General features: G+C 40.3%; 1 protein-coding gene across 5 annotated transcripts in view; it reads left to right on the forward strand.

Moving 5' to 3' along the window:
- The first annotated feature begins 2,142 nt into the window (after positions 1-2,142).
- Positions 2,143-21,555, forward strand: part of MARCHF3 (membrane associated ring-CH-type finger 3) — a 62,190-nt gene continuing 42,777 nt past the window's right edge. For 3 of the 5 annotated variants that reach the window (XM_085566331.1, XM_021551863.3, XM_085566335.1), the window contains exons 1-2: positions 2,143-2,860; positions 4,098-4,246. The gene's annotated coding sequence lies outside the window, so the exon portion shown is untranslated. The other 2 variants (XM_085566332.1, XM_085566333.1) reach the window with 2 other exon arrangements.

Genomic DNA, 21,555 nt, shown 5'->3' on the forward strand with positions numbered 1-21,555 from the left:
TGTGCTTTTCCATTAGGGCTGTGCTGCTGAAAACCTTCCAGTGGCTTTACTGTTCTGCACTTTTAAGAGAGTGGAAACCTTCTTCTCATCAGTTTGGACACAGGGACAGGAGGTGGGAATGTGTCAGTATGGAGTGTTGGTGACACAGCCTCACCTTCATTTTCCAAATGCAAGAAAGGATGCATCCTATATAAATTTGAGGGGTTTATTTCCCTTCTTGAATGTAAGAAATGCATCAGACTCCCAGCACATGCATCTCTCTAATCAAATGTGTTGAAGTATAACACAGATATTAAAATGAGAAGGTATATGCGCCTGCTGAATATATATTTATGGAGCAATATGCAACTTTATGAAAACTGGCAATTTACTTTTTTGACAGTGAATATTGGCAGGAGTGCAAAAGTTTGTAATGCACTATTTCTGTAGTAAAAGGAGAATGAATACAAAATGGATTTACTTCCTATTTCTGGCCAATTAAAAAGCACATAGACAATGTCCCATCTTCTTCCACTAACTACAAAAAACAGATACCCACTGGGCTTACTTTCTTCTGTGTTCTGCTTCTCTCTTTCTTCGTGTCTTTAAATTGTACACGAGACATGGAAGAAAATGTCTCATTTCTTTTAGGCACAGCACTCCAGTCACAGTGTCTTCCTGTCCAAACTGGCCTGTGGTACATAATCTCAGATTCAGCTGTAATCACATAGCCATCTGGATTAACTACACGTGGAACTAAACAAAGCCCCATGTGCAAGTGTTTACAAGATCACTTTTTTTTGGTGGTGTTTTTTTTTTTTTTTTTTTTGGGGGGGGGGGTGTTTTTGTTTGTTTGTTTTATTTCAGTGGCAATATCACTTTCCAAGCAGTTTTGCTTTATAGTCTATCAATAACATCTCTCTTCTTTTCCATCATAACCTGCTGGCAAGAAGGCTCCATCCCATTCTTGTGAAACTGCTTTGCCTCATAGACCCAAACCTAAGTTTTTGAAAACTATGACTGGAACTGTGAGAACAGAACAGTTTCCAGTTAGGGACCTCCATCTGAATAATGGCTTGAGCTGCTTTGCCAAAAAAAAAAAAAAAAAAAAAAAAACAACAAAAAAAAACAACCCAAAACCAAAAAAAATATGGGAAGAGAAACAAAACCATTCTTTGTCCTCTATCCTCACCTCTTGTAGCATTTCAGATCAAATTCTGATTCTTGGTCTGGATCTTCCAGAGATAAATTACATATGACCAGGTTATCCAAAGGGTAAAATGAGTTCCTGCAGGAATACTCCCAGCTGTCTTGTCCATGAAATGAACTACAGGGACTGAAGGCAGACCTTCCTCATTTTCCCTCAGTGCTGCCTTCTGGGGCACATATGGCTGATCACGAGGATAAAAACTAAATCCCTCCCAGTCATACCCAAATCTCAGTGACATGAGACAAAACTACATCCACTCCCTTCTCCTGGGGAGAAGGCTAAAGAGCAATGGTGTGACATGGATTACTGGCATGTACCTAGACATGAGGTCAGGGTGTGCAAAATTCAGGGTCTTGCTACAGGGCAGGTAGTTTTAGCCTGCCACAAAAAGAAATGAGACTTGGGCCATGTAATCATGAGTCAGTCCAATCCTTTCCCTTCCTTTCTCCCCTTCCTGGGTCCCTGGTTTATTTTTATTTTTATTTTTAAGTGTTCTGGTTTTTTGTTGTTTTGGTTTTAGATTTTGAATTTTGTTTTGTTTTCAGTTGGATTGTTTTCCTTACTATGACATTCCCTGAACATTCCCTGGACATCTGCTTCCAAAAGGTGGCACATATCTCTCCATTCAGTGGAGAAAAGCATGGTGAATCAAACCACATTGATACACGCAGGTTTGATTTATACACCACACACCAATTCAGGCTTCTTCTCCAGTAGGTGAGACATCCATTGCTACAAGATCTCCAAGGTGCCAGGAGCTGAAGCTGCAGATCTGTTTGCAAGGCTGGGATCCAAGCAACTTCATTGATGTCCCCACTGCATGGAACACATAAATTCCTGCTTAATTTACCTTATCTGCCTCCTGCTAAGGTGTGCTGAGTGACTTGGGCCTGCCAGGCTCTCTCTTTTTATTTTAATACACACAGGTATCACCTGTGTGCTGTTTCCATGCCCACCTGGAAGTGCAGCTGTGCTGCTGGGGGTGAACATGCAGGTGCAAATATAGGTGGGCATTTTTCTTGTGCTTCATTGGAAGGAAAGCAAACCAAGGGCAGCTCCTCCCTGCCCCTGCGATTTGCCTTCTAGTAAAATTTTAGTACATCTCACTGCTTTAACAGGGCAGCTGTATTCAGGGAACACAACAATTTTAGGAAACACCATCTCAGCCCTGCAACAGTACTTTACTTCCGAACAAAGCAAGCGTGACAGAGGCAGTGAAATGGAGAACTGTGGCTGGGCAAGATAAAATATCAGCCTAGGGGTTTGTCTTTTGGAACTTGGGGCTGTCGTTTTTGATGCAGCTTCAACTGAGTCTCAGCAACTCCGGCGCCTTCACCGACCTCAGCCCCGCAGCAGCTCTGGGAAAGCTCCTTCCCTCTCGCGCTGTGGCTCTGCTGAGGTTTTTAACTCCCGTGTCACAAGAAAAGGATGAAATTCCTTGATTCCAGGCTGGCAAGGAGCTGTCGCTCCCCGGGCGCTCCTTTGTGTCGCTGCTGCTCCGCGGGTACCGCCGGGGGAGGAGGAGGAGGAGGAGGAAGAGGAGGAGGGGTTGATGGAGCGAGGTCCTGTAGCGACAGCCGAGCCGGAGGCTGCAGCTCCTGCCTCTCTCCCGTGGGTTTGGCAGCTTCATCCGTATTTTTGGAAGGACAGCTGAGGGTCCGGGTGGAGGAGGTGAGTTCCCTGTCGTTCCCCGGGAATTAAAATGCGTGGCTGTCGCGTTTCTGGGCTGGAGGTAAATTGCTGCTTCTTTCTTCTTGTTATTCCTCTTATTGCTTGTGTTATTGTCATCGTCATCAACGTTTTCCAGTAGTTCGGCTGAGGTTTGGTTTTTACTCTTTCATTAGAATAAAAAAACGAAGCAAAACCATTTGAGGAGTAATAATGCCCAGCGTGAAGCGATCGGGCTGGCGGCTCTCAGGCAGAATTACCTTCGGGACTTCGGAGCCGGGGAGGAAAGAAATACAGTTTCTTTCCATTCCAGAGGCTGTGACAAACTGTAGCCATTTCTGGGATTTAGCCTAGAAATTCCAAATCTTTTTTTTTTTTTTTTTTTTTTGCCTTTTTATTTTCTTTAAATTCTTTTTCCTTTTAATTGCCGGGTTATCACAGGGCTCTTTGCAGATATGAGGAGTTGTGAAACTACTCAGTAATGTACCTGCCCGTGTCAGAGGAGTTTAACTTTCAAAGCAAATTAATTGTTTAAACTTGCATTTAACCCTGTGTTGCCCCCTCTGGGGCTGCTGATGGTGCATGCAGCATGTTTACCAAGTAGTGTCTCAACTTTGGACTGCACAGGGCAATCCAACCATTCCCAAGTCTTCAAACCAGTGAAAGCAGAGCGTGTTTGCCTATTAGAGATTGATTGTTTTGGCAAGGATGTTTACAGGCCAGCCAAGGTCCATTGGAATAAGTAGGAAAACTCTCACTGATGGTGACTCATGTCCGTGGGCTTTGGACCAGAGCAGGGTGTTGGAAATGTGCTTTGCCAAGTGGAACTCGGTAGGTAACCCTCCCACAGCCCCCTTGGCTTGTAAAGGGAGTGGGATGAGGTGCAGAGTGGTGTCAGACAGAAACTTGTGTGTTTGTGGCTTGCTTTAAATACATTTGCTAATTGCACGTGTGTTCCTTGGGGTTTAACATGTCATTGATCTTTTAATTCATTGCCAATGGCTTAGTCTGCTGCTGTTTGTGAGGCTGATGAGGCAAATTGCAGCCTTTCTGCAGTAATTATTATTGTGGTGGCATCTTGGGGTGTGCAGTGTCTGCTCAGAAACTTCCAGGTGTGGGGTGCTTGTGAGTGAGGTTTCAGACTCACCTGGGAAGACACAGATTTCCAGATTTCCCAGTCAGATTTCCCAGTCAGAAGGGACTTTTTCTAATGCCTTCTCTGATCTCTTGCTTATCACAGGCCACACAGGATTCACAAATAAATTCTACATCAAGCCCACGACTTCTGTGAGGTCTCCACTTGCCCCCATGGACAGGCTCCATCCACAGCAGGGCTTCAAGCACGTTTGAGACACTGCCTGGTGGCTCCCAGGCTTGAGCTCTGAAAGAGTGAGTAATATCTTCCATTTTAAATGGCTGTAATTAGGCTGGGAGCTATTTTGATCTATCAAAATATGGTTTTGCAAATAATGCCTATTAAAACACATCAGGGTAGCTGTGGTTGTTGTGGCTCTTGTGTTGGCAGAGCCACTTTCTCTTTGAATTTGTATATTTTCTTGTTCTCTGCAGCAGATGCAAAGAGATGTGTTTGGTTTCTGTAGTAGCAGAAACTTCACCTACCTTTGAAAACATTTGGAAACACATCTGTCTAGTGTGTTCTTTGCATTCCTGTAGGGTCTCTTGATAGAAATTTTAAGGGGGAGCTGTTTCTGAATGGATTCATCCTCACACCACCATTGATCAGATGAAAATATTACCCTAAAGATGACTCCAGCTAGTTGGAGCAGGCCCAGAAGAGCCATTGTGGGCATCCTTCCATTAAAATAAAACAGATTATAGACCAAGGAAAAGTACCTGAGAGCGTCACAAAAGTGGTCACGGCAGATTTCTGCTGCCAGGAGGGTGTCCTGCTCTCCTTATGGAAGATGGCAGGAAGAAATGTTGCTGCTGCTGCTTAGACCCACAGTCTGAAAGGGAGGGAAATTATTTGTGACACAGTGCAGGAAGGCTTGTCACAAAATCAAATTGCTGAAAACCACCAAAGTGGTAATAAGAACGCTTATCTAGGGATTCTTGCACTGCTCCTGTGTCATCCTCGCTGTGTCAGCCCCTTGGTGCTGTGATTTAGGTATTTTTTACTGTCTTTGCTATGGTGCACCCCTCCACACAGCAAAGAATCTCATCTGTCCCTTGCTTGTGATTACTGGACCTGTTTTCAGAGCAATACAAAGCAACAGGAAGGGAAAAAAGAGTCTCTGGTATCTCTCTCACTTTACTCTCATTTAAGCTTAGTGCAAGGCAATGTAGATCAGAATTAATTACTAATTCTAATTATACTTTGTGTCTTGGAGATATTGATATTTTCAATTTCAAATATATGCATCTGCAGCTTTTTTTTTTTTTTCCTCCACTGCAGCAACAAAGCCAGGAAAGCTCTTAAACACATGCCTATTTTAAGCCTGCCAGCAGTCCCTTTGACTTAATTCAGCTGAGTGGCCCAGGGCAATAGTTTAATATAAAATTCTCTCTGTCCTGATGGCAGTCAAAGTTGTTGTGGTTTTTTTTCAGGGCATTGAGGGAAGAGGAGAGAGGGAGAAGGGGAGAAGTTGTTTATTCCTGAAGCCTAACACAACTTAGCCAAGCTCTTCTGGGTAAACCCTCAAAATGGGGATTCCTGTGTGTTAAAAATTCTGGTGTCTTGGTACTTGTTTTCACCCTGAAAAAACTCTGGGTTTTGTGTGATACTCACTCATTCCAGACAGTTTTAGAAAGCCTTGTTAATTCCCACAACACTTAATTATAATAAAACCACAGTTAGATCTGCCTCAGACATGTCAGTTTCTAACCTGGAGTGCGCCCATGCCTTGGCACTTTACAATCCTTCCACACTCCCTTGTCTTCACCTTTTTTCTGCATAGTGTCTTGCACCTTCCTGTTTATGCCAGTATTTACCTCACAGTTTTTCTTTCCTTGATGGCCAGCCAGTATATTTGCCAGGACCTTCACTCTGCTTTTGTGTTTTACTCTTCTCTGTTCAGTGTCAGCCTGCACACTCTGAGCAGCTCAGGACAAGGATTTCAGTCGGATTTCTCCTTCTGTGTTTGTCCCCATGCTTGGACATCAGCGTGGTCATCACAGTGATATTTCTTTGATTATATCTCAGAGAGGTGTGCCAGTGGAAAACTGCTTGTTGGGTTTCTAGTGGGACCAGTATGGGGGATAATTCAGCATCCAAATCTGTGAGTTACCAGTGGAAAGGAGGGAATGGGGATCAGCAGCAGGGTTAAAGGGAATGTAGCAGTGACACTGATGAAATTTGACTAATATGGGGCAACCGTGGCCCATTTGGTTTGCTGAATATCACCTCATAAATTCCTGATCTTTGGACCCTCCCTGGCTCCTGAACCGAAAGCTGCACTTTCCCATCCTTATTTTTCTTGATACGTGGATGTTGCCATGCATTCCCATCTAATAGCAGTGCATTTCTTATGCTCTGTTCTGGGAAATGATGATTACTAGCACGTTTCTTTCCTAACAACCAGCTTCCTCTTGAAGTTGTCACTCAGCTTTATTTGCTTATACCACAGATTAGCAATATCAGACTTATTCCTTCTGGTGAAACCCAGTGCTTGACACCCTGATATCTGAAAATACACAGAAAGGATGAGGGGGCTATTTATAAAACAGATTGGGGGCAAAAAGCTTGTAGCCTGTATGAAATTATGAAGAAAATGAGGCATATTTGAAAGCAGTGATAGCAAAAGAGCCTACTGCTTACCTCTCTTTAAATTCAGTATTAAATTTGAAGTTATGAAAAAATCTATTGCTGATATTACAATGTGGTAATATGCATGAATATCTGTTGATCTTTGGTATGATTTGAAATGGTCTTCTGATGGGGTTTTTTTTAATTGGTTTTTGGTTTTTTGTTTGTTTGGTGGTTTTTTTTTGTTTTGTTATTTGTTTTTTATTTTGTGGGGTTTTTTTTGTTTGTTTGTTTTTTTGTTATTTTTATAAATTAGTATTTGGTCCCCAGGACTGAAGCTACAACTGTCAGGTTTCTGTATTACATTTTAAAGATTACCTCCATCCATTTTTAACAATCTCCACTTATGAATGTATTATGTAAACAGTTTTAAAATGTCATTTCCTAAGAGTTTCCTGAAAACCTTTAAGCAGGTGTATTGCAAGCTGCTTTCACCTCATTTTGGAGGTTTGGAAGAGCAGGGTTTGGGCAGCAGTGGCAGGGGAGGTGCAGAGCTGTTACTGATTCACAGAGAATTTCCTTTCTTAGGTCACTTGCAGGTCAAAGCTAGCAAAATACACCAGAGATTTTGAGTGGGCTTTGACACATAAATAATCAGTATAAACTTCACCCAGTCTTTGGAGAGGTAATTTTCATTCAAACAGGTATTTAAAAGAAGGAGAGAGATATTTCTAAATTTAAATACCTGTGATTTAACACAGTATTTTAGTCTTAGTGATTATTCAAAATGAGGTTTTATATTTTCCTTTTGCTTTCCAGCATTGTAAGTGACTTTTCCTTGTACTTCTGCCCCTTTTTGGATTGAATTCTGCTGTCTGCACCTCAGTGTCTGTGTGAGAAAATTTGCTCTTGTGCAGCCACTGCCAATGTAAATTCAAAGAGCAATTTCTAGAGAGTTTTGAACATTATGTCATAATACTTTTTTATCAGAAACACATAAGAATTGCAATTCTGCTATCTCTGTGAGGATAATATTAGCAGAGTTCTCATCATCTTTGCACTGTCCTTACTGGAGTCTTAGCTTTGTGTTAGGAGCTCTTCTACAGGCATTCCATAAAATTAAATGGAGATTAAAACTAATTGCTTTCTATGTTTCTAAGCCACTGTAAAAACTTGAATAATAAGTTGAGGAAATTGTCTTTTTGAACGGTTTTCTTTTTTTTTTTTTTTTTTTTTCTGGCTATTGAAAAATTTTATCACTAAAGAGTTTTTTCCTCTCCCATCCTATAAAACTTTCACTAATGGCAAAGAATAATTCGTTATATGTCTTAAAAGAAAACTGTAAACAATAAGAAATAAGAATCAATGTGATTATTGAGCACAATTTATATCCCCAAGTTTCAGTAATGCAAAAGCAAACTACAGGAGAACTTCCAGCATCTCATTTATTATATTCTGCTGATATTAGTCATGGTGAGTTTCTGGGTGAAAAGATGAAAAATGCAGTTTTCATATTTAAGATCTCATATTTAAGCTTTGAAAAATCCCATGAAGAAAATGGAATGAGGAGGTGATTTAGTGGCATAACATGGGACAGGAAATGTCACAGCCTTTAGAAGCCAAGCCAGTGCATTTTGTGACCTTTGCTATTGTCCTTTGGCGCTCATCTGAAATCCACTATGGATTGAATTTCTCTGCTTAGGAACAAACCCAGGAAGAACTTTTTCTTTAGTTGTTTCCCATTGCCTGCAGAGAGATTATTTCCATAATGAGGAAAATTGAGAGTGCATTAGGTATTTCTGCTGATGACCAAATCTTTGCAGCAGGATCTTCACTAGACCTTCTCTGATTTTTGAGTCTTCTCATCTCTTCCTCTGTTTCCTTGTGGAGTAGCTGAGTCTTGGTATTCTTATCTAAAAATGCATTTAGAAGGGATTAGCTGAGTCATAGGAGTCAAGACACTTTTGAAATGCATAGCATTATAATCTGAAATAATTCAGTGCCCCTGTTAGGAATAGTTTTTAATTTAATCTATTCATAATGAAAAGGGAGAAATAAAGTGTCAGGGGGAAAAATACTTACATGTACTCATGTGAAATGTAGGTAGCTGCTTTAACTTAAATTCCTAGGTTACCTTGCATTCTGTTTTACTTAGATAATCTTAGCAGTTAAGTGTCTGTTGCCAGTCCAAATACTTGGCTCCTGTTTAAACTGAATTTGATTACTTCAAATAACTTGTTTGCTCTCAGTATAGCCAGAGAACCCACCAGTGGCTATTCAGAATTTTTTCTCTAAGATGAGTGAATATGTTAAATGGAAATCCTGGCATAAAGGTGTTTGTGTATTTAGTATCAGTAAAGGATTACAAACTGACCAGAAGGGGAGAGTCAGGTATGCTTTCCTAGACCTGTAAGTTCCTCAGCATTCTGTGGAAGAGCCTTCAAGTTTTTATTAGAAGTGGAAAAAGAAGCTTTATCTTTCAAAATTGCAGTTATTTAAAAAAAAAAAAAAAAAAGAGAGGGGGCATAAACTTGATATTAATTTAAGCAGAATTTTGGAGCTATACAGAAATATTTTCTGCATCCCAGCTGATTACAGGAGTACCAGACTGAGACTGGCTCTGGTTACTGATAGGAACCATCTCCTCATGCTAATTTAGGTGGTTGAATAGATGCCCAGAAGCCTGGGGTTATTTAGATAAAGTAGGTTTACAGTAGAGTTACGCAGCGATGACTGAATTTGAATCTGTTATGAGGGAGACTCATCATTCACTTGCTGCAAGTCTTGAGCAGAAATAACCCAAACACAGGGTACACCATGCAGGTGACTGCTGCAGCAACCTGTAGAAATTTCTGGGCTCACATTTTCACATAAAATTCTCTGTATTGAACACTTTTTAACTTCAGGCAATGTGCTTTAAATCATCCTCTCAAGCCCTTTTGAAAAGAGCATTCAGGGGGACATTTTTCTTGTCAGGGGACTTCCAGTGCCATGGAAGGTTTTAGTAAAGTTTCAGATTCTAATCTTCATCATGTTATGGATCTACTCATGAGGTCTGTAGGCATGACCTGGAATTCCCTCCCTTTTCACGCTATGGATTTGTGTTCTGACTGTTGGAAGGAGTTTAAAGTCTGACTGTCCAGTCCTCAAGATCATCCTGAGAGAGGCTGCTGCAAACACATCTCGGGCTGCCCAGCCAGCCTTCCCTGTTTGTGCTGGATCTGGCTGGGGTGGAGGTAATTCCCTTTCGTAGAAGTCCATAAATTGCTGAGGTTTTGGGTTTTGGCTGGACTGTGTTGTCAAGGTTTTTGCTCTCTGTGCCTCCCCTGCCTCCTGCCCCCACAGCAAGTAGGTTTTTGGGGGGGTGACCTGTGCTGGCCAAATGGTTTTGCGCAGAATATGTTGTCATGCCCAGCAATAAAACCTTGGGGAGGGGAAGGTGGATTGGGGGTCCTGTCCCACAGCTGGCATAAAACTTTCATTAACTGTGATATTTTTTAGGATCAGTAAAAGCAAATGAATAAATAAATACTGTTGTGAAACTGTTACAACCCAGGCAATCGGAAGCATTTTAGAATTGGTAATCTGTAAAAAGCTAGTATAGAAAAAGAGTTGTACCATATTTCACCCCTGCAGTGGGATTTCATCCAATATTTTGCCTTTTGTCTCATGATCAGGTTATGGCACCGTGGAGTGGGTGCCAGTCTCCACTGGTGCCATCTCCATCATTCCTTTTGCTTCTCTCTGAAGCCCCTGTTCCAGATTAGCTTCATGTTTCACCTATTAAAAAGCTGAGTCCTGTCCACAGAGCTGAGGGTCACCCTGGGAATGTGGTGGCAAAACAAATCTCTGTTTTTCTCTGCTGAGAGTGCCACCACTAAAGCTGAAACCTGTTTCTGTTCTGTTAAGTGAGGTAATGGATAACCAGCAGTGAATTTGAACACTGCCCTACAGGCAATTAACTGTAGATTGCTCTACCCTTGTTTTTCCCACTGGCCACAGCAGTCCTTGACACTGAGTTGTCACCTTCTCTCTGGATTCCACCGTGGAACTCAATTAAAATCCTCTTCAAAGTCCCACATAACTTTGCCTGCTTGACACCTCTTTTCTGCACTGTGTTTTATCCACTTGAATTGTCTCTCTGAGCACTCAGACCTGTCCCACTCTACCCTCAGACTGAGATGAAAACATCTCTGTGTTTCTATTTGTGCTGCCCTATGTGGGATGCTACTCATGACATTGTCACCTCAATGTTCTTGTGGTGCAGTGGAGATGGACAAGGTGACTGCTGGAGGTCCTTTCCAACCTCAGCCTTTCTGTAATTCCACTTGGAAGAGTGGAATTGACCAATCAGCCAGTGGTTTTCAGCATTAGGTATGTATTGTTAGAGCTGACTGTCCATTTTATTTAAAGTCCAGTCCTATCTCATCATTAACCACTGTAGCACTATAAAAGGGGAATTATCTAGATGTGAGCACCATTTACACCCTGTTGCTTCATTGTGTTTGGATTGCAAATGCCCCAGGCTGAGGACTTTACTTATCATTCCTATTTGGAAAATATTTTATCTGTGAACACAACCATGAAGAAATCAGCAGTAAATAATTTCTGGGTGCAGTGACACTATCACTTCATAGCTGTGGCCTTGTACAGGAGTGTTGCTGCAAGTTTGCACGTGGTGTCCATCTGTTCATGTGCTGACAGGTTGTGGAAAGCCAAAATGAAACTTCAGCCCTAATTGAGGCTGAAGGTCTGCACATGCATTGTCACCCCCCTGATGTCACCAAACAAACTGCCCCAGACCATGGGGGCATTTTGAGGCTCTGACTTCATGAAATCCAAGAGGATTTCCAGAGCTAACAAAGGCTGATATCCACTTTTGCAGGTGCTGGTATCCTCTTTACTCTCTGCTTATTTGAAAAATTGTTGTGGTAACGGGGGCATGGTAAATGTATGCAACCTACCTTAAAGTTTTTGATAGTAAAAATGGTGGGGTCTCATGTAACCTGATTAAAAAAAAAAAAAAAAAACAAAAAAACCAAAAACAGGAATTATTTATTTATCTCTGAACTGCTGATGAGTCCCTGTAATATTCAAGATGTTTAAGCAGCAGCATAGAACAACAATAGAAGCACCACAGTGCTTAGAAATACAGGTTTGAAGGCTTTGCTGTTGACCTTCCCAGCAGTCTGTGTTCAGTAACTGTACTTCAAAAGGGTGGGGATAATTTAAATTCTTTCACTGAGGGAGTTTATAGACTCATGGTGTCTGTAGATGACCATTTGTAATGTGAATATTCTCTATCCTGTGTATATTCTGCAGAATATACATAATATTCTGTAAATATATGAACACGAGGTTTTTTTTCAATCTATTTTCCTTCATTTCTGAACTTAACAAGTAATATTAAAACCAATTATGTCTTGGTGCTGCTTGTGACTAAATTAATTTTTTAAGGGAATCCTTATGAATAAAATCTTAGTTGTGGTGCTAGGATTTAGCATGGTTCTTAGTTGGAGGCATAACGCTAAAGAAAACTTGAATTATCCTTTGCCTCTTGTTCAAGCAGTGAATCCCAGACAACTTCTAGAGCTTCACCTTTACCAGAGTGCAATCAGTGTTGCAAAGGAGAGTTCAAGGGTTTTCTGGGCATTTGTAAATTGAGCAGAGGAGAGTGCTCTTTCATCTCACTGAGGCAGTTTGCAGTGGACATATATGTAAGAATTTCAGGAAGAAAACAAAACAAAACAAAAGTTTCAGCAGCACCCTTGCCTCTGTGGAAGGACCAGTTTAAACCCAGAATTACAGATACATTGGATTTATAGGCACAGCAGCCACAAATTGCAATGCAAACAGACCTGTGTGTCCTACCTCATTAAAAAAAATAAAAAATTGTGTGTTGTGTGACCCCCTACTAAGCAAAATCTGAAACCCTTCCCTTTTCATGTCTTTGTCTTTGTCTGCATTGTGCTGGAGCAGCCAGCAGAGTCTACCACCAGAGAAAACATGGGGATTTAAAGCAGGAAGACAAAATCTTGAATGGAAGTAGTCCTTCAGAAAACTGTACATTACTACAGAAAGAGATTCTGTGAACAAACTGCTATCTTCTTTAATGAAAAGATAAATTTTGGCTCACTCTGACCGTCTCCAGAATTTGTTGTGGCTGTATAAATGTTTTGTGGGAAGAAGGTTGGTGCTTCTTCACTAACCTGTGGTAAATATAAATATTTTCAACCTCTCTCCCTTCCTCTCTCAGTGGCAAATTAATTTAACAGGACTGAATATAAGTATTTGCAAATCTCCTTCTTCACAGAGGTAATTTTCCTTTTCTATTCCTCTCTCAGTTCTGAAATTGCACCTTCCTTTTGTAGACAAGAGCTTTGGGTAGTTTCTGCTATTTTCTGACATTTCAAGTGTCTGAATGAATCTCTGTGTGCCCGTGTGGTCACAACGACCTTCTCAGAATGAAAATCCAGCAGCTTTCAGGTGAAACCAATAGTCTCATCCCCAAAAAAGAATCAGAGGGAGCATGTGTGGACAGGTTGGAATGGGGACATGACCTGTGCTCAGTGAAAGTTCAGGTGGAAATCAAGGCTCTGCCTGGAGGTGCTTTGGATTTGTTTAGCATTTGTTTCACAGCTGACCTCAATGTGCTCACTTGTGGTTGTGCTCCTCAGAGCACATCTCAGGGTACGGGTGCTTTGAGAAAGTGATAGAAAATTGTTCTACAGGACCCTGCTATTCTGTAAACTAACCAACTTTTACACTTCATTGGTGCTGGATATTGCTGCCGTGGCAGCATGGGGCCTCTGGAGAGAGAAAATTCAGCCTGGCAGCTAAAAAGGGGAAGTTGCCAACCTATTTCTGCCCCTGCAAGTGGGAAAAACAGGCAGTGCATCCTTCCACCTCAGTTTTATTATTTGTAGAATGAATATGACTGCCTGAAAGTAGAGGTTTCATGTTTTAGTATGGGTGCACTTGGCTAGAAAGGTTCTAGTAGCTTTGCATGCTACTCATGACTTCAGTAAAGTGACAATAGCTGAATTTGTTTATCTGTGGTGGTCAAACCCTTCAGGACATCTTCTAGAGCAGTATCAGGTATGCTGTCTTCCCTCTGTTCATAGATTATTACCCCTTTCAGCAGTGATCATCAATCACTGGGTTTTCCTTAATGGTAGGGAATGAATGATAGCCAAAGGCAAGAGTGATTTGTCCTCTCTTAGCTTTGCATTTCACTTCTCTGTGCTGAAGAAGTTAGATAGTTCATTCTGCCCCAAAGTTGGCTCAGCCTTCTACATAAAATGGTTGTGATCAAAGCTTCACTTCAGAAAGGAGATTGAAGAAGCCATTTAAAAAGGACAGAATAGCATTTCTTGGTTTTCAAACCTTGCCAGTCCTCAGTTTGTTTTTGTAGTTGTACAAATGTATTATTCTCCCTTCCAGGAAAAGCTTTAAATTTTGTTTATTGGTTGCTTTGATTTGGGGTTGGGGTTTTTTTGGGGGGCTTTTTGGGGGCGGGGGGGGTCTGCCTGAATTTTGTTCTGGGCTGTGCCATTGATGATTTACTGCTGGTTGATTACCATTACCCTGTCTTTGGTTTCCCTCTGCCTTTATTTTTTACCTTTCTTTTCTGCTTCCCCTTTTCTCTTATCCTTCGTGGTCCCTCCACCCACACCCCTCAGGACTTCCCAACAGTGGGGAGCCACCAGCACCTCAGTTCTAACTCCTGTAATTCATGTTAGCTGCACACAATCTGGAACAAAAGGCCCTTTGCAGTGCATTTTTCATGCTGACAATGATCTTTTTCAGGTGAACACGGCACTCACTCACAGGGACATTTCAGAGCTGAAGACCAAACCCTTTTTGCAGTACATGCTAGTGCCTCATCCTATCAGAAACAGCAGAATCTATTTCATTAACCACTGGGGAAAATAACTGTTCTCTGCAGATGTCTGCTTCTGATAAATTCCACTTATGGATCTGTGGATCCTTTCCAGATAGAGCAGTAGGAAGATAAAACACAATGTGATGTGGATCCACAGAGAATTCACTATTCCATGCGTAAAACTCCAGCCACCTGCAGTAGGTTAATTCTATTAAATTCATTACCCCACTGTAAACAGCAAAAGGAAATACTGGTTTATCATTTAGCAACTTTTCAAGGGCAGTATTTCCTCACTGCATTTTGGACACGGATCAATAAAAGGATGACTTTTTAGGCAATGGACTGAGCCCTGGATTTCAGCCTTTAAGTGCCCCTTGTCTTGTGCTGCTGTCGTGGTGCTGACTCCAGTGCAGAGGGCACGAGGGCAGAACCCTCTGCTCTCAGTTTCCTGCCCAAGCAGGTGTGACCAGAAGCCTTTTGGCTCCTTCTTTCCTCTGGATTTGCAATTTATGGTCGCTCAGCACAAACTATCAAAATATTTTGCTGATTACCAAAAGGGAGGTAAGAATACCCTTGAATTTCCGCAAGTTATTTGCAGGAATAAAAATAACATCCACAAATTCCCGGGCTTTAGGATAACCGGGAGCAGGTATGGGATGGTGGCTGATTACACCTGATTGTGGATCTCTGGCTGGGAGTTTAAGCCTGTTATTTTTGAAAGCCATTTTTACACCTCATTAAAGATTTTCAAAGTGTCATGCAACAATAGAGGGGTGTTTAAAAGTGTGCATGAGGATGTTGTGCTCTTGCCAACAGCATTTTCCTGGCCAGAATATTTTTTTTCTTCCCCAGTGTGTTACATTTCATAGCTTGGTTAGCTTTTAAAGGGCTCCTGGCAGGTCCTTAAACTCTGGGCTCCATCCAAAAGAAGGAGCCAAAATAAAGCTATGCCAAACCACAGCTACTCTGCTGTTGATTTGTTCATTTTTGTTACAGGCACAAATTACAGTATTTAGCAAGCAGTCATTCCCTAATATTTGCAGCACTGGCTGAGTTTGTTAGTGTCTTATTATTAAATAAAAATAATAGTGTTAGTCAAAAAAAGTCACTAAAAGCCTAAAGCAGGATCTTGGGACTTAGTACTACACATAACTTAGATATTATCTGAGATGGAATCTCCTTCGTGAATTTGGGGTTATTTTCCTGCTTTTTTGAGGGAAAACTTTGATTTTTTTTTTTTTTAACTGGTCACATTTTAAAAGCTTGTTTTTCTTGTGTTTGGGAAGAATCAGTACCCCAATTTCTTCCCGATACTCTAGGATGTCACCACAAACTGTGTGTGTACACATATGGGTATACACACAAAAATATTTATATTAAAGCTAGACATTGAAATACTTGAAGATGATTTTCAGGGTATTGAGAAAAAACCATGAAAACCCCCACATTTTCAGAGTGTTGAAAAAAGCATTCAGTCTTCTCTGGGGGTAGGGGAGGAGGAGGGTGGGGGAAGCATCTGGGTAGGAGATAGCAGCAGCTTTTTAGTACATGCTGCCAAAAATAAATTAGGATTTTCTTTACATGGAGAGACAGTGCCTAAAAGAGAAATAAACCCATGCATTTTGTGACTCCTCGAGTTCTCTGGCTGAAAATATTTTGACTAAACCTTTGGGGTGCAGATGTGATATTTCTTTTCAATCTCCTCTTGTGTTTTTCCTTCTCTCTTGAGTGTTCATTGAAATATATATAAGTTGGAGCAAGAGTTTGGTCAGGCTCTTCTTGCAAGAACAGAGCAGAGCCTTTCATAGAGCTCTCTGTGCCCTTTATTTTTTAGTAGAAGCTAGTTAGATTTAAGAAACCCACACCCAGTGTTTTAAATATTTCGTCTTTTACTTGTTTCATCTCTTACTTTAAAATATTACAGTCAAAACAGAGGGTTTTTAAAGTCTGATAAGTCTGTTTCAGAAACGGAGAAGTCAAATATCTTATATTCAGAAAAACAGATAGAAGTTCTTTCAGGGTGATAAAGCTGGGCAGAGAAGTCAAATATCTTATATTCTTAAAAGCAGATAGAAATTCTTTCAGGGTGATAAAGCTGGGTTTTTATGTGAAAAGTGAGACTGAGAGCACCAACACATTTTCCTGTCATTTGTGGATCTTTTTAATGGGCAAAAATCCATATTGGCAGCCTTGTGTGTCAGCCCTAAGCCTGTGTAATTTCAATCTTGCCTAAACTCTGTTTTCCTTGGAAGAATTACCATTTCTCATCACTGTGAAAAGGGACAGAATCTTTCAGTGCTGTTAAAAATCTTCTGACTTTTCTCAGGCAGCTTTTGAAACAGGGAAGCAGAGGCTGTCTGTGTGTGTGTGTAATTTAACTTTTCAACATACAAATATTTGCTTTCTTGTGTTTGCAAGAGGCTGCTCCTCTTGTGTGATAAGGTCGGGCAGCCTCTGAGCCCAGCTCACTTCTTCCCAGCACCTCTGTAAGACATTAACTCAGCAAGAATGAGTGAAGAGGTTTAATTTTTTTTCCCTAGGAAATGTTTCCTCATAGCTGGAGGCTTATGTGGAAGCGATTTCTACAGAATAGTAAAAAAAAAAAAAAAAAAAAAAAAAATGCATACAGTAAAAATCCAGCGTCTTGCTCTTTTCCCAGAGGGTAGGAAAGAGATTTAGCTTTATAAACATTTGCAAAACTGTTTTCTCATTAGTTTTATCCATTGACCTCCCTAATTTTTAGATGCCACTAATTGCAGACCTTCTGTGTACCTCTTGTAGGGGAGGAGAGAGCAGCTGGATGAAGAAGGGAAAGAGAAGTTTCCCAGAAAAAGAGAATTTTAGCACAGGGAAGCAAAGCTTAAGCATGAGATGAAGGAGTTGAAGAGAGAAGAGAGTAAAAGAAGTGTGTATATCCAAAAGGAAAGAGTAAACACAATGAATTCCACTGAGGAGAAGCCACTGCAAACTCAAACAAGATTTAAAAAAACCAACAACAAAACAAACAAACAAACAAAAAAACTTTAAAACCCCAAAAAAACCAAACCAAAAAAAAAAAAACCCCAAACAAAAAAAAACAACAACAACAAAAAAAACACCCACAAAACAGGAGTCACAGTGTCACAGTATAAATTATTTATCTTTCTCATTACAAGGAAGAAATTATTGGGTCTTCATGCTTTCAAAGAAGATTTTAAACCTGAAATTCTCTCTCCAGTTTATGACTGTTAAATGAAGAGCAGGGAAGGTTCTGATGGGGATGGCAGCAGGGGCTGTTCCAGCTGCCTCTGAGATAATTTTACAGCACATTGGAACAGGGGTGATGAGTCCACACTAGGCCAAGTGCCAGCTAGTTCTGAGTATTTTATTGTTGGCAACACTTTTGGTTGGTTTTAAGTCCCCTTACCAGATGCTGGTTTGTATCAAAATCAGGCAAGATAAAGCTGTGCCTGTTTAACACACTTTAAAAATAAAACCACAAACCTTTTTTTACTTCATAGCTAGAATTTTTCTCTCCTTTTTAAAGAAGGGGGAAAAAACAGAGTGACACAGATGAGGATTACAGCTTGTTTTGTAGTAGTCTTCTCACAAGAAGGTATAACATCCTGTTCACTTATTTTCTGAAACTTTAAAAAAAATTAAATAGCCATCTAAGAGAAAACCATTGCTACTTGCTCATGAATAGCTTTTGTAATTCTTGACAATGTGTAGGAAATTTATAAGCATGCTATACCTCCTTTGGTCCTCAAGACAGACTGTGGCATGTACAAATTTCTGTCTAAACTACAAATTTAAAATAACACAAAAATTTAAAAACTGCTATTAGGAAAAAGTATGCATCACACAGCAGTAGCCACTCACTGTTTTGAGTGGTTTGTTTGGGTTTGTTTTGTTAAGTGAACTGGCAAAGTGAGTTTTTCTGGTAAAAACTCCATAATTCCATAATTCTTTCACCATTCATCATGTCCTGTGTGTTTAAAAACATAATTCTCTGCTCTTGGATGTCATGCATACACACACCAGGAAATCTCTCTGTCTGCTGGAATGCATCTTCTTTGGCCTCAGTTAAAAGAATAATAATAATAATAAAAGAGTTAAATAACTTCACATTTTTTAAATTTTTGTATCTTGGAGCTGACATGCAGCCCTTTGTGTGGCGTGCACATGGCATGAGAGATCCCCTTGCTTCAGAAACAGAGAAGGTAAACATAAACAGGGGGTATCACAGGTAGTGAGGCTTTGGGGGTAAATTATGGTAAAAAAAGGGTAAAAAAAAATAGGTTTAAAAAAAAACCTCACTCTGAGAGAAAGAAGAGAGGGTCAATTTGAATTTGCTCTTGGGCTGTCTAGCATGGCTTGTTCCATTGGGGTTCTGTGACATGCACAGTTCTGGTGTCATATTTTGGGTGTGGGGTGACTGTGCAAAACACCCAGTGGTGGAAGGGATTTATTTATTTACTTGTTTATTTATTTTCTTTTTTATTTTTCTTTTGTTATTCTGTTTTTTGGTAGGAAGGAAAACAACCCATCCCTGCAGAAAGTGCTGTCAGGGATGCACTTACTCTCTAGGACAGAGGATGCTGCATCTGCCTTTGGCCTTTTTACAGCACTATTTCTGGCCATGCAGTTTTCCTAATGGAGCCACGTGCCTGATCCTTTTAGCTGAAAGAAACATTTCAGCATTAATGGCTAAGAAGGAGTTGGGGCTCTGTGTGTGCAAGACAGGACCTCAGGAATAGTGTGGGAGGCAGCTGTAAATGCCCAGGTGGCTGTGGCTCTGCTGAAAGGATGAGAAGGCTGTGAGGATGAAAAACAAAATTTTAAAGCATTTAATTCATTAAATACAACAAGATTGCAGCTAACTTGTGCTCCTTTTGCATTATGTGTGGGTTCTTATTTGATTTATTTATTTTTTTAATGCACACACACAGGAGAATAAAGAGGAATGGAAGTGCTAAGCTCAATCAGTTCTGTCGTTCCATGGCCACCTTTTAACCATTTTTAACCACTTTTAACCATTGAGCTGTTAATGTATTAGTGAGCTAGAAGTGGTAAAAATAAAGTAGCAGTCAGCTCTTTCAAAGTCCTGAGTTATTTTGGAGAGTGATGCATTTCACAATGAATTAGCTTTTCTCCAGTTGAATACCCCTGTAGGAATTAAGTTTGGATGATGCACAGTTCACAGGCAAAATTAGGCATTACAGAGGTTTCATGGGTACATTTCCCCAAATTTTTAAAGTACTTAATTTACAAAGCAATGTGGATAAATTTAAAAAATAAAAAAAGTTATCAGGGAAACATCTGATTGCTTTGGAAGTGCCATCCAAGGTTGCACAGGGAGTTAGAGCACAGGAATTGTGATTCTGGGATGGAGGAAAGGAATCAAAATATATCCAGGGTTCTTCATTTTGCTTTGCACACCTTGGTTTTCAGATGTTGATGTTGATGTTTTTGACTGTGATTTGGAGAGGAAAATATTTTTGTTCTTTTAAAACTTCCCTATATGAAATAGAATTACTTTCACACAGTCTACTAAGATATGTGGGAGAGAACAGGAATATGTTTCTGGGAGTGGAAAATGCTCCTTTTTTAGGCATATTAAGCTTTGAAATCTTCTTGTGAAATTTTCATGCTCGATGTGACAAAATAACATGAAAGTAAGTATAGTAGCTTTAAAAGAAATCACAGTTACTGATAACTGTGCAACATTTGAAATGTGATTTTGAAATTGAGAGTTGAAGACCAGATACACAAATCATAGGGATGGATAACCTGAAGTACATTTGGCTATATAATCTAATTATTGTGTTTTAAAGGTTCCTGAAGCTTTTATCCCAGAAGAAAATAGGAGAAAAGTTAGGAGAATATGGGTTTCAATTTTGTACAGTGAACAGCTATATATGTGTTCATGATAGAAATAGATAGAAATTGAACTCATTATATAAATATAAATCTTTATTTGGTTCTGTAATCTCAAGGAAACAAGATCAGGGGCACGTGGGGTGTCTTCAAAGTTATAGAAAACTAAATGAAATATTTGCGCAGTGTTAGTGAGAATGACTGGCTAAAGATGCAAACTCAGTGCTTCTGAATATATTTGGGATGGTCATAAAAATCCCACAAATGCATCGTACTCAGTTTTTTTAAATAATTAAACACATGTTGTGGGACTGGAGCACTAAAAGCTCTGTGAGTGCCTGGAACTCAGTCGGTGGGAGAAGCAGCCCTTGGAAGGCAGTCCTTGTCCACAGGGATTTCTCAAGCAGCTTGGCTATGTTTAGCCAGCAAGATCTCCCTCCTCTATTGCAGGAAGGCTAAAAAAATAACCTTTTGATTTTACTGCCATGAGTTTAGAGAAGCTGCTTATCAGGGCTACGAATAATCAAATGGACTGTGAGTATCTGGTGCTTCTGCAGAATTGAATCCTGGTAAAGCAAAACATCTGTAGAGAGGAGCACTGAAAAGTTTAAAGTCATCTCTACCTTTTTCCTAAGCTGTGGTTCAAAAAATCATGCTGCCCATAGGTGCTGATGCTGATCTGGAGTTGCACTATAATTCCCAACCAAACCTGGGTGCAATGGCAAGAAAAGCATGCCAGCTTTTCTTGCATTAAAGCTTTATCAGAAAAAGTGTGGCCAGGTGACCCAGGGGTCTGCCCTCACAGCCTTATGCTGAAGTCACTCTGAGCTTGCCAGGGTAATGCATCTCGTGGAAGCCTTTTTTCCATCTGATGCCACTGATACATTAAGCTATTTTTTTGTTATATTAAGCTATTATGTAAGCTATTTTTTGTATATTAAGCTATAACAAAACATTAATTCCCAGAGCCTTGAAATATTGTCCCTTGTGGCCGTGGCATTGTGATTGACTGGCTGAATTCTGGGGCAGTGAGCAGTTGCCCAGATTTTACTCACAGCCAGTTTTGCTCTCAACACACCCTAAAATCCACTAAACTTCTTGTACACATTGAAAGCCTCCCAAAATAGGAGGAAGTAAACTCCTTGAAAATATATAATTCTTCTCAATAAAGTGCAATTCTTACCACGTGTGGAATAAATTATATTACTCCTTATCAGATATAAAAGGAAAATAATAATTGCTCCTTAT

Source organism: Lonchura striata, chromosome Z, assembly GCF_050655825.1.
Source record: "Lonchura striata isolate lonStrDom1 chromosome Z, ASM5065582v1, whole genome shotgun sequence".
In the NCBI taxonomy this organism is placed as follows: Eukaryota; Metazoa; Chordata; class Aves; order Passeriformes; family Estrildidae; genus Lonchura; species Lonchura striata.